The 12,235-nt window shown below is 42.6% G+C and overlaps 1 long non-coding RNA gene across 2 annotated transcripts in view; it reads left to right on the top strand.

Annotated features, from left to right (window-relative positions):
- The first annotated feature begins 621 nt into the window (after positions 1–621).
- LOC132524847 (uncharacterized) overlaps positions 622–12,235 on the top strand; it is a 56,234-nt gene continuing 44,620 nt past the window's right edge. Inside the window, exons 1-3 of one of the 2 annotated variants that reach the window (XR_009542061.1) lie at positions 622–703; positions 813–1,281; positions 2,544–2,641. This is a non-coding gene — a long non-coding RNA (uncharacterized LOC132524847). Of the gene's footprint in view, positions 704–812; positions 1,282–1,610; positions 2,083–2,543; positions 2,642–12,235 lie in introns of those variants that run through there. The other variant, XR_009542062.1, reaches the window with a different exon arrangement.

Here is a 12,235-nt window from a genome sequence, read left to right as displayed (position 1 = left end):
GAATTGGCCTAAATCTGGAAAAAAAAAGTTTGGGCCATATGACATTGATTTTCTTCTGAAGTATTTTCTAAAATATTGACTATTTCCTGCTCCTTTCCCTTTTTCTTCTGATATTCATAGCAGACTCAAAAGAGAAATTTGAAATGTCGGCTAAGTAAAACTTCGTTGTCATTTTTGCTTTTTTTTTTTTTTTTTCTTAACTTTTGGCCGCACCACGCAGCATGCCAGATCTTAGTTCCCTGACCAGGGATTGAACTCTGCAGTGGAAGCCCGGAGTCCTAACCACTGGACTGCCAGGGAAGTCCCATTTTTGCATGTTTTTTAATCCAATAATCCTATGCATACCTACAGTCCACTAACCATCCTGCTGAAGACACTCACAGATAATAACTCATTTACTTTTCAGAACACCCCTGTGAGATAGGCATTACTGTCATCCCTATTAAGCAAATATAGAAATGTAACATCAAAGAAATTAGATAATTTTCTCAACATCATATAACTAGCAGAACCTTGAGTGATATCTGTATACTTAAGGAGAAAGGAGGGGGGGGTAAAATGAGAACTTGTCTAAAGAAGACATAATAGTATTGAAACATTTTTATGTTCACAGCTGTTCATGAAAGGACAGCTGGTTAATGCCTCACAAGACAACGTGAAGTCAAAACATGTGTTTTCATCCCCTGACCACTGAAAGTGAAAGGTAAACAAATAATTACTCCAGAAAGCCCAGGAAAAAAAAAATTTTTTTAAATCAAGCCTTGTTACTATCAGCATTGATGACAGAGATTGTCCTATTGTATCCATGGCAGGCACCATTCTGGACACAAGAACACAAACGCGTGAAGCAGACATGTATCTTCTCTGACAGCACCATTTCTATCTCTTCTGGTGGAAAGTTTATCTGAAATTCTACCATTCCAGACTATAACATATTTGAGACTCTCTTTCCTTATCATTAAAGATGGCCTTGGATGGACTTCCCTGTGGCACAGTGGTTGGGAATCCGCCTGCCAATGCAGGGGACACAGGAAGATCCCACATGCCGTGGAGCAACGAAACCCGTGAGCCACAACTACTGAGCCTGCGCCCTAGAGCTTGTGAGCCACAACTGCTGAGCCCACGTGCCACAACTACGGAGCCCACGTGCCTAGAGTCCATGCTCTGCAACAAGAGAGGCCACCGCAATGAGAAGCCCACGCACTGCAACAAAGAGTAGCCCCTGCTCACCGCAGCTAGAGAAAGCCCGTGTGCAACAACGAAGACCCAACGCAGCCAAAAGTAAATAAATAAATTTACTAAAAAAAAAAAAAAAAGTGGCCTTGGAGATAGTTCATGGAAGTGTTTACATCAGTAGTAGACGACCTCTTAGCTTCCCATGAAAGGAGCCCGTGCTGATCCTCGCTGTATCTTGGCACTGCCACCATCACCTTCTGGTTTAGGACTAGGGGAGCAAGTTTGGAGATGCAGAGCCCCTGTTTGCCTCTCTCTCGATGAGGAGGCCCTGGGTCTCCAGGACATCTGACTCAGTCTAACATTTGGATGACCTTCTCATCCCTTCCACCATTTGCTTCTCAGGGTAAGAACATCAGTCAGTAGGTGCCAGTTTCTGTTTCCATAGCCCTATGGCGTCCGTGTAATTCACAGGAAATGTCTTCAGTTTTGAAACGGCTCATCTGTGCTGTGTGCTCCCGGGAACTGCCAGGCTTCTTTAAGAGCTCTGTCTGTGTCCCTTACTGTCACTCCCATATCGTCTTACTCAGAGAGTTTGAAGGCTACAAGGTAATAACCCTATTTTTAAGAGAGTCTTGATTTCACTCTCTATGTACATGAAGTGCAAAATATTAACAGTTCACACATCTCATTTTCATCATTAAGTTTTTACTCATACTGTCTGGAGGGTCTTTGCTCCATTAATCCCTCCATCTTGCGTTCTTTTCCTCGGAACTCAGATCGGAAAGAGGTTTGCTGTCAGTGAAAGCTGTGTGGCTTGGGCTCTAACAGTCTTTGACAGGCAGCTGCATCCAAGGGATTAGAGATCATGATAGCTGAGCCTGTGACTTGGCAGGGGGAAACACGAAGGTAGGTCTTGACAAGTCAGAGCATGTGTGGTCTCAATGATAGCAGCTCTCCTGCTGCGCTCGCCTGGCAAATGAGACTGCGTCCTCTGAAAATTGTTCGGAAGAGTGGGTCTTATGTTTTATGCTTCCACAGATGAGTACGATTCAACAGAAATAACTTCGTTCAAAACAAACATTTTTTTGGAGTGCTTCTAAAGCTATGCTTGTGGGAAGGAAATCCAAAAAAGAGGGGATATATGTATACGTATGGCTGATTCACTTTGCTGTACAGCAGAAACTGACACAGCAGTGTAAAGCAACTCTATTCCAATTTTTAAAAAATTAAAAATAAATAAAACTATGCTTGTAAACTGATTTCAAAGTACAGTTTACTTTATAAAATCAATGTCGTTGGACACATATTTTACCCTTTATAATATCTGCCCCCGTGTATAACTTTCATGTTTGAATCCTCTTTCTTAGGGTTTTGAAATTCAGTCCTCAGATGAAATCTCAAGGGGGCATGTGACAGGGTGGAAAGAGTAAGAAGTTGAGTCAGAGGGACTCTGGCTATAGCATTTGTAAGTATTTTCATCTACTCTCTCTTTGTTACCACATCTGTGAAATGGCAAGAATGATGGCTGTCTCACCTATTGTTACAAAGCTCTTGTAAATAATACTGGATAATGTGTATGAATAATATGAACCAGCATACGAGGTAGGGCCTGTTACCATTGTACAAAAAAGGGAGCTAAGACTTGAAGTACTTAGCTGACCTGCCCAAGGTCACTCACAATATACAAGACTGAGTTCATACACTACTGCAGACTCATTTGGCTCCCCCTGACCCTACCTCCTGACCTTGGCCTCTTGCTCAGTGGAGCTCACCTCATCTCCTAATGCCCCAGGTGACTCAGACTCCCTGGGAGTGAAAGCATGGCATTGGCCTGAGGTCCCTCATGCCCACTCAGGAAGCAGCAGCTTCAGCACCCAGGTCCATAGTGACCTACTGACTGGCTCCTCACACAGCTTCCAGATTAGATGAAGCGCTGCTTTCCCAGCACAACCCAGAAGTGTGGAGTAATTAACACCCTGTGGGGCACCCTTGGAGATGAGAAGAAGCCAGCAAACAAGTGTATCTTCCTTCCTGCCCTTGATGGGCTGTTCCCACAGCACTACCACGTGGCACCTCCAGAGATGTCCTGTGTGACCGGTGTGTTTTCCTGTGAGGCTGTGACCAGCTCTGTAACTCACCACATGTATTTGCTTCTGCTCCCTTTTTTCCGTCATTCTTTGCTGCCCTTAGATTGCACCTCCCAATAAAGCAGCTGACGTGATCACACTCTAGACCTGTACTATCCAATTCAGTAGTCACTAGCTCCATTTGGCTATCAAAAATAAAATTAATTAATTACAATGAAATAAAATCTAAAATTCATTTTCTCAGTCACACTAGCCACATTTTTTTTAATGCTTATTTATTTATTTGGCTGTGCCGGGTCTTAGTTGCGGGATCTTCTTTGCCACAGGCAGGATCTTAGTTCCCTGACCAGGGGTTGAAGCTGGGCCCCCTGCATTGGGAGCGTGGAGTCTTAGCCACTGGACCACCAGGGAAGTCCTCACACTAGCCACATTTTAAGTGCTTAATAGCCACATGTGGCGACTGGCTACAGAACTGGACAGCACAGATATAGATCATGTCCATCATCACAGAAAGTTCCACTGGACAGGGCTATTCTAAACCTTATCATGACCAGTATTTCACACAAGAGTTTTATTTTAAGCGGTTCCCTTCTCTGACAGACACCTTCTGTCTTCCCAGCTTGCCTTAGTATTCCCACTTAAATACTCTGTAACCCCCATTGGACCTGTAGTTATAAGATCCTGCATATTTCTCACTGCTGTCCCCCTCGTCCCATGTCCTCATCACTCCCCCTACCCAGCTTAAATGTTATCTTTCACTTCATTTTTTTTTGGACTATTTATTTATTTATTTGGCTGTTGCGGCATACGGGATCTTCTTTGCCACAGGCAGGATCTAGTTCCCTGACCAAGGATTGAACCTGGGTCCCCTGCATTGGGAGCGCGGAGTCTTAACCACTGGACCACCAGGGAAGTCCCTCACTTCATTCTTAATTCCTTCGTGTCTCCCTTTACTATACTCACCTGATGTGCAGGATATCTTCCGTTTGCCTCTCTAGATCCACTGCCCACCCTGCTTTGTGCCCTGGGAGGGTGACCTATATGGTCTACAATCACCAATGAACCCCCTGTTCTCTGGATTCCATTTAGGTTCAGCCCATGACAAACCAAGGAGCTCAGAGAGAGGAAGAAGAGGGAGGTTAGGATATTTATTCCTCCAGCCCCCTTCTAAGAACTCAGCTGCATCCCTCAATGGAAGGACTCAGCTCCTAAAAGGCCATCAACTATTATGTACTGAAAAACAAAACAAAACTCCTGGATAACTAGGCCCTGACAGACACCTGTGACCCAAACTGCCCATAATAAACTCAGCGGTATGTGTTCTACCAAAACATCAAAATTTGGGCGTGCACAGCAGATTTCTTATAAAATAGAAATGATATGCCCGGTCTCATAAGCAGGTCAGGAAGACACAAGGAAACTGCATAAGCAGGTGGCAGGCCTCCCCCCAGCTCCTTCTGCTTTGTCACCTCTTTCTCAATCCACACCAGTGCCTTGCAAGGAGTTCCATACCACCAGTTAACAGAAAAGGGAAAAACATAGGCCAGATTTATTGATGGACCTGCCTGTTGTGCCATTACCCGCCAGAAGTGAGGGCCGCTGCACTAGCAGTCTGCCACAGGGAACTCTGCTCAATGTATAGATATACTCAGTTGAGTGTGTGTGTGTATATATATATATATATATATATATATATATATATATAGAGAGAGAGAGAGAGAGAGAGAGAGAGAGAGAGAGAGAGAGTATAGTTCAATATATATAGTGAGAGTATGTATATATATTCCATTTCAGATTCTTTTCCCTTATAGGTTATTACAAAATACTGAGTATAGTTCCCTGTGCTGTACAGTAGGTTCTTGTTGGACCTACAGTGCGGTACACCTGAAACTAACACGATATTGTAAATCAACTCTACTTCAATAAAGAAAAAAGAAGAGGTAGCCTGAGGTACAAAACTATAGTGACACACGGACAGTGACTCAGTTGGTCAGGAGCTTGGAAAGATAAATCTTGGAAAATCAGTGGCAAGAGCTCAGCGCTTCTGCCAACTCCACCAGCTTTTGTTCTCTCGGAACACCTTATTCACCACCATCGTATCCCACGCAGCGTTGCCTGAGACAAGGGGATGCATTTTATGGCAGTGAGTTGAGCACTGCCCTCAGCACCTGTGGACTTCGCTGACCTTACCACGTGCTCCATTACACAGGAGTAGCTTGCTTGACAGAACAGCGGAGTGGCTTGCTGATGGCTCAGTCCAGACACCAGCTGGGAGACACCACCCTGTGAGGTTGGGCTGCCGATTTATAAATCGAGGTATGCTTTTAACCGGTGGTCAATTTCTGGTGCCTTCTTTTTCCTAGCCAGAATGCATGGGCACCAAGGGTCAAAGGTGAGAGTGCTTCTTCTCCCTATCACACCGTACACTTGAAGAATTTTTGCTTTCCGTCTCTGTGACCTTAGTGTCCCTTAGAGATCCTAGTGCCCAAGGGAGGAATGCAGAGAATGAGGCTACTGTGCTGGCTGGGTCATTGATCCTGATTACCAGGGAGAAATTGGGTTGCTGCTACACAAGAAAGGCAGAGAACTATGTTTGGAGCCCAGAGGATTCACTGGAGGCCTCGTAGTACTCAATTGGCCAACTCTCCCAGTCAATGGGAAACTGTAGCGGTACAATAAAGCAAAACCACTAAGAACTGAAACCCCACGGGAAAGAAGGTTTGAGTCACCCTACTGGGTAAAGGATCCCATCCTGCTGACATGGTATCAGAGGATAAGAAAAACATGAAGCTAATCTGGAAGAATGCAGCTATAATTACCACCTGCTTAGACCTCATGACCAGTCACAGAAGCAGGGATGGTCATAGCTATATTTTACATATCAATTAATTATTTTTCCACATCCCTTTCCCCCTTGTCCTAGCCACCTGATATGAAATATGCTAGAGTCGGGACTTCCCTGGTGGTCCAGTGGTTAAGACTCCACCTTTCCACGGCCAGAGGCACGGGTTCGACCCCTGGTCTGGGAATTAAGATCTCGCATGTCTCACAACATGGCCAAAAAATAAAATAAAAAGCTCTAGTATTGGCTAATATTTTAGATTCAGTTGGGACTATGACTGAATAAACATTTCCCTATGGTAATATGGAAGCTGAAGGACTTTGAGTATCTCCCGTGATGGGGAGACAAAATTTCACCTGCACAGAGATCAAGAGTTGATGCTGCAGGGCACAGGGGGTGAACCCTACTGAATAGCTTCTGTTCGCCTCTCCAGATCCAGTCTCCATTCTTCTCTCCCCTGATCTGTGCCCTGAGAGGCTGACCTTTATGGATAACATCAAAGCTTCCCTTGCCCTCTGCTTCCAATTAGGTTCAATTTATGGGGAGCACCTACAAGGAGATCAGAGGTAGAGAGAAGAGTGAGGTTGAAATGTTTATCCCCAGGCTCCCTCTCTGGGGGCATTGCTGCCTGGTGGCCATTTTAGTTATGTCACAAACCTTAGTGACTTAGAACAACCCCATTTTATTATTTTCCTTGGTTCTGTGAGTTGACTAAAGCTCAGCTGAATGGCTCTTCTGCTGGTCTTATGAACAGTCTCTCATAAAGCTGCAATCACCTGCCAGCGGGGGCTGGAATGTCCAAGATGTCCTGACTCTCACGTCTGGCCCCTGGGTGAAGGCAGAGGAAGACTGGGCTCAGCTGAAGTTCTGAGATGAGACTTCTCTCACCCCCCAAGTAGTCGTAGAGCCTCGCCCTCTCCGTGTGGCCCCTCCACAGGGTCTTCCTACGTGGTCCCGCCAGAAGAGTAGCTGGACCTGGTGGCTCGAGGGATCCCCAAATTGCAAAAGCAGAGGCTGCCAGACCTTCTTAAGGTTCAAAGCTTGGAGCTGGCACAGGATCACTTCCATCATCTTTTAAGTAGTCCCTTTATTAAAGATGGCAAGATGCGTATCCAGTTCTTGCCAAAGAAATGTGAATGGAAGTGATGCGTGTCACTTCTGGATGGAGGTATTTAATAGCTGGTGTGCTGTCTCCCTGTACTATATTCCCTGCCATGGTGACCTTGGGAGCCCCAGATTGAGAAGGCAGGCATTTCTGCAGAGAATAAAGCTGGATTCTTGAGTCGCCAGATGGAGAAGAGCTTTCGTCTAACATATGCCAAGTCACTGAGATTTAGGGTTTGTTACTGCATCATATCCTATCCTATCCTGACCAATACAATTATGTACCCTTTGATTTGTGTTGGAAAGGAGAACTGAACAATAGCTGATTCCTGAAATATCCTTTTCAAGTGACATCACCCACATGTCAGATGCTTAATGAAAAGTTGATTTTCAACCAGCAAACAAAATATACAAAAGTAACTTAGGGCTATGAGGGAAGTAATAAGTGGTTAAGTGCAAGACATCTTCCACATTTTGGAGATGTATCATGTGGATGTTTTAAGAGCAAATGTCAGAAAGTCTAAATCAAATGGGCTTAAAAGTAAGAAAATGCATTATCTTGCACTACGAAAGTTTTCAACTAAGATGAGGAGTGCTTCAGCATTGGTCAATTGAACAGTTCAATGTGCCGTCAAGGACCTGGATTCTTTTCATCTTTCTCTTCTGAAATCCTTGGAGTTGGCTTTATTCTCAAGCTCATAATAAGATAGCAGCAGCACTTCCAGTATCGACGTTCCCACAGGGAAATAAGAGGAAAAAGGATGACTTCTCTCTTAGGAATGAGGGAAGTTTTCCCAGAAGCCTCGTAATAGACTTCCCCTCATGTCTCCCTGGCTGGAATTCAGTCATGGGATCACTCATAACTGATCGTTGACAAGGGGTAGTGGAATTATCCATGGAAGAATCAGGCTTACTTTTAGAACTGGGGGTACTGTGACTATAAAGAGGATGGGTATTCTTATAAACAAAATCTGGGTGGAGTTAGGAAGGAAAAACTGTGGCTGAAGCCTGAAGAGAAACTGACAGCGTGGCCCACAGTAGGGAATAATGAAGTGAGGCTCACTCGTGGCCCCCTCTAAGATATGCTTTATTAATAATTAAGAGCCATGTGTAGGACTGATACAAAGAAAACAAATACTTAAAGAATTCCTTTTCGGGCTTCCCTGGTGGCGCAGTGGTTGGGAGTCCGCCTGCCGATGCAGGGGACACGGGTTCGTGCCCTGGTCCGGGAAGATCCCACATGCCGCAGAGCGGCTGGGCCCGTGAGCCATGGCCCCTGAGCCTGCGCGTCCGGAGCCTGTGCTCCACAGCGGGAGAGGCCACAACAGTGAGAGGCCCGCGTACCGCAAAAAAAAAAAAAAAGAATTCCTTTTCATGTCACTTCCCCCTTTATGGTGCTCAATTTTATTTATTTTTCACACACACACACACACACACACACACACACACTGTATTTTATTTTTACAAGAGCTTAATAAACTGACACCAAGCATTGTAAATGGATGACCACAACAAAAGCAACAATGATTGCAATTACCAAACACGAAACACACTCACACTATGTCATAATATTGACATTCAGTCCAGTAATCCTCCACTGTAACAGCTCCGTTACTTTGCAGTGAAAATTGATTTATATGTTTTTTGCCTCTGAGTCCTTGTGGGATTTTTTTTTATTCAAACAGAAAGTCACAAAAATTATAATCATCCTCATCAGTTCATTCAGTCCCATGTAATTAATTTTTTTTCATCTTGACCTTTTGTTAGCATTTTTATGAATTCATCAGTTTTCCATTAGATTTCTGAAAATGCTTATTTATTCAGTTCAGCAGTACAGTCAGTTACCAGAAACCTGTACTTGTCAGAGTCTTTTCCATGAATTCCTTGAAGATGAAACGCTTTTGTTTTTTTTTTGTTTTTTTTTTTTTGCAGTACGCGGGCCCCTCACTGTTGTGGCGTCTCCCGTTGCGGAGCACAGGCTCTGGACGCGCAGGCTCCGGATGCGCAGGCTCAGCGGCCATGGCTCACGGGCCCAGCCACTCCGCGGCATGTGGGATCTTCCCGGACCGGGGCACGAACCCGTGTCGCCTGCATCGGCAGGCGGACTCTCAACCACTGTGCCACCAGGGAAGCCCAATGAAACCCTTTTATAGGAACATTTTTGAAAAAGCATCAGAATACACCCAGAACTGTCTGTAATGACAAAAGACTTAAAAATGACCACGGTTAAAGATTTGATGAAAGTTCAAAATAATGCAATTGACAAGGAAATTTAGTTATTTCTGAGATATACATTTTAAAGTAATAACTTGAATTATGACTTATAACATTATACCAGAACATATAAGAGTTTTAGAAATTTCATGTAATGTCTGAAACATTTATATTAACATATTTCCATACAAATAACCCAAAGAAAAATTAGTATTAGATTTTTTTTGTTTGTTTTTTATACTGCAGGTTCTTATTAGTCATCAATTTTATACACATCAGTGTATACATGTCAATCCCAATTCCCCAATTCAGCACACCACCATCCCCACCCCACCATGGTTTTCCCCCCTTGGTGTCCATACGTTTCTTCTCTACATCTGTGTCTCAACTTGTGCCCTGCAAACCGGTTCATCTGTACCATTTTTCTAGGTTTCACATATATGCGTTAATATATGATATTTGTTTTTCTCTTTCTAACTTACTTCACTCTGTATGACAGTCTTTAGATCCATCCATATCTCAACAAATGACTCAATTTCATTCCTTTTTATGGCTGAGTAATATTCCATTGTATATATGTACCACAAATTCTTTATCCATTCATCTGTCGATGGGCATTTATGTTGCTTCCATGACCTGGCTATTGTAAAAAGTGCTGCAATGAACATTGGGGTGCATGTGTCTTTTTGAATTATGGTTTTCTCTGGGTATATGCCCAGTAGTGGGATTGCTGGATCATATTGTAATTCTATTTTTAGTTTTTTAAGGAACCTCCATACTGTTCTCCATAGTGGCTGTATCAATTTACATTCCCACCAATAGTGCAAAGGGTTCCCTTTTCTCCACACCCTCTCCAGCATTTGTTGTTTGTAGATTTTCTGATGATGCCCATTCTAACTGGTGTGAGGTGATACCTCATTGTAGGTTTGATTTGCATTTCTCTAATAATTAGTAATATTGAGCAGCTTTTCATGTGCTTCTTGGCCATCTGTATGTCTTCTTTGGAGAAATGTCTATTTAGGTCTTCTGCCCATTTTTGGATTGGGTTGTTTGTTTTTTTTAATATTGAGCTGCATGAGCTGTTTATAGATTTTGGAGATTAATCCTTTGTCCATTGAATTGTTTGCAAATATTGTCTCCCATTCTGAGGGTTGTCTTTTCGTTTTGTTTATGGTTTCCTTTGCTGTGCAAAAGCTTTGAAGTTTCATTAGGTCCCGTTTGTTTATTTTTGTTTTTATTTCCATTACTCTAGGAGGTGGATCAAAAAAGATCTTGCTGTGATTTATGTCAAAGAGTGTTCTTCCTATGTTTTCCTCTAAGATTTTTATAGTGTCCAATCTTACATTTAGGTCTCGAATCCATTTTGAGTTTATTTTGGTGTGTGGTGTTAGGGAGTGTTCTAATTTCATTCTTTTACATGTGGCTGTCCAGTTTTCCCAGCACCACTTATTGAAGAGACTGTCTTTTCTCCATTGTATATCTTTGCCTCCTTTGTCATGGATTAGTTGACCATAGGTGCGTGGGTTTATCTCTGGGCTTTCTATCCTGTTCCATTGATCTATATTTCTGATTTTGTGCCAGTACCAGACTGTCTTGATTACTGTAGCTTTGTATGTAGTGTAGTCTGAAGTCAGGGAGTCTGATTCCTCCAGCTCCGTTTTTTTCCCTCAAGACTGCTTTGGCTATTCGGGGTCTTTTGTGTCTCCATACAAATTTTAAGACTTTTTGTTCTAGTTCTGTAAAAAATGACATTGGTAATTTGATAGGGATTGCATTGAATCTGTAGATTACTTTGGGTAGTAGAGTCATTTTCACAATACTGATTCTTACAATCCAAGAACATGGTATATCTCTCCACCTGTTGGTATCATCTTTAATTTTTTTCATCAGTGTCTTATAGTTTTCTGCATACAGGTCTTTTGTCTCCCTAGGTAGGTTTATCCCTAGGTATTTTATTCTTTTTGTTGCAATGGTAAATGGCACTGTTTCCTTAATTTCTCTTTCAGATTTTTCATCATTAGTGTATAGGAATACAAGAGATTTCTGTGCATTAATTTTTGTTTCTTGCAACTGTACCAAATTCATTGATTAGGTCTAGTAGTTTTCTGGTGGCATTTTTAGGATTCTCTATATATAGTATCATGTCATCTGCAAACAGTGACAGTTTTACTTCTTCTTTTCCAATTTGTATTCCTTTTATTTCTTTTTCTTCTCTGATTGCCGTGGCTAGGACTTCCAAAACTATGTTGAATAATAGTGGTGAGAGTGGACATCCTTGTCTCATTCCTGATCTTACAGGAAATGCTTTCAGTTTTTCACCATTGAGAATGATGTTTGCTGTGGGTTTGTCGTATATGGCCTTTATTATGTTGAGGTAGGTTCCCTCTATGCCCACTTCCTGGAGAGTTTCTATCATAAATGGGTGTTGAATTTTGTCAGAAGCTTTTTCTGCATCTATTGAGATGATCATATGGTTTTCCTCCTTCAGTTTGTTAATATAGTGTATCACATTGATTGATCTGCATATATTGAAGAATCCTTGCATCCCTGGGATAAAGCCCACTTGATCGTGGTGTATGACCCTTTTAATGTGCTGTTGGATTCTGTTTGCTAGTATTTTGTTGAGGACTTTTGCATCTATATTCATCAGTGATATTGGTCTGTACTTTTCTTTTTTTGTAGTATCTTTGTCTGGTTTTGGTATCAGGGTGATGGTGGCCTCATAGAATGAGTTTGGGAGTGTTCCTTCCTCTGCAATTTTTTGGAAGAGTTTGAGAAGGATGGGTGTTAGCTCTTCTCTAAATGTTTGATA

The sequence above is a fragment of the Lagenorhynchus albirostris genome, chromosome 8 (genome assembly GCF_949774975.1).
Source record: "Lagenorhynchus albirostris chromosome 8, mLagAlb1.1, whole genome shotgun sequence".
Lineage (NCBI taxonomy): Eukaryota > Metazoa > Chordata > Mammalia > Artiodactyla > Delphinidae > Lagenorhynchus > Lagenorhynchus albirostris.
Note: the sequence above shows the minus strand (reverse complement) of the source record. Positions and strands in the feature narration are given on the sequence as shown.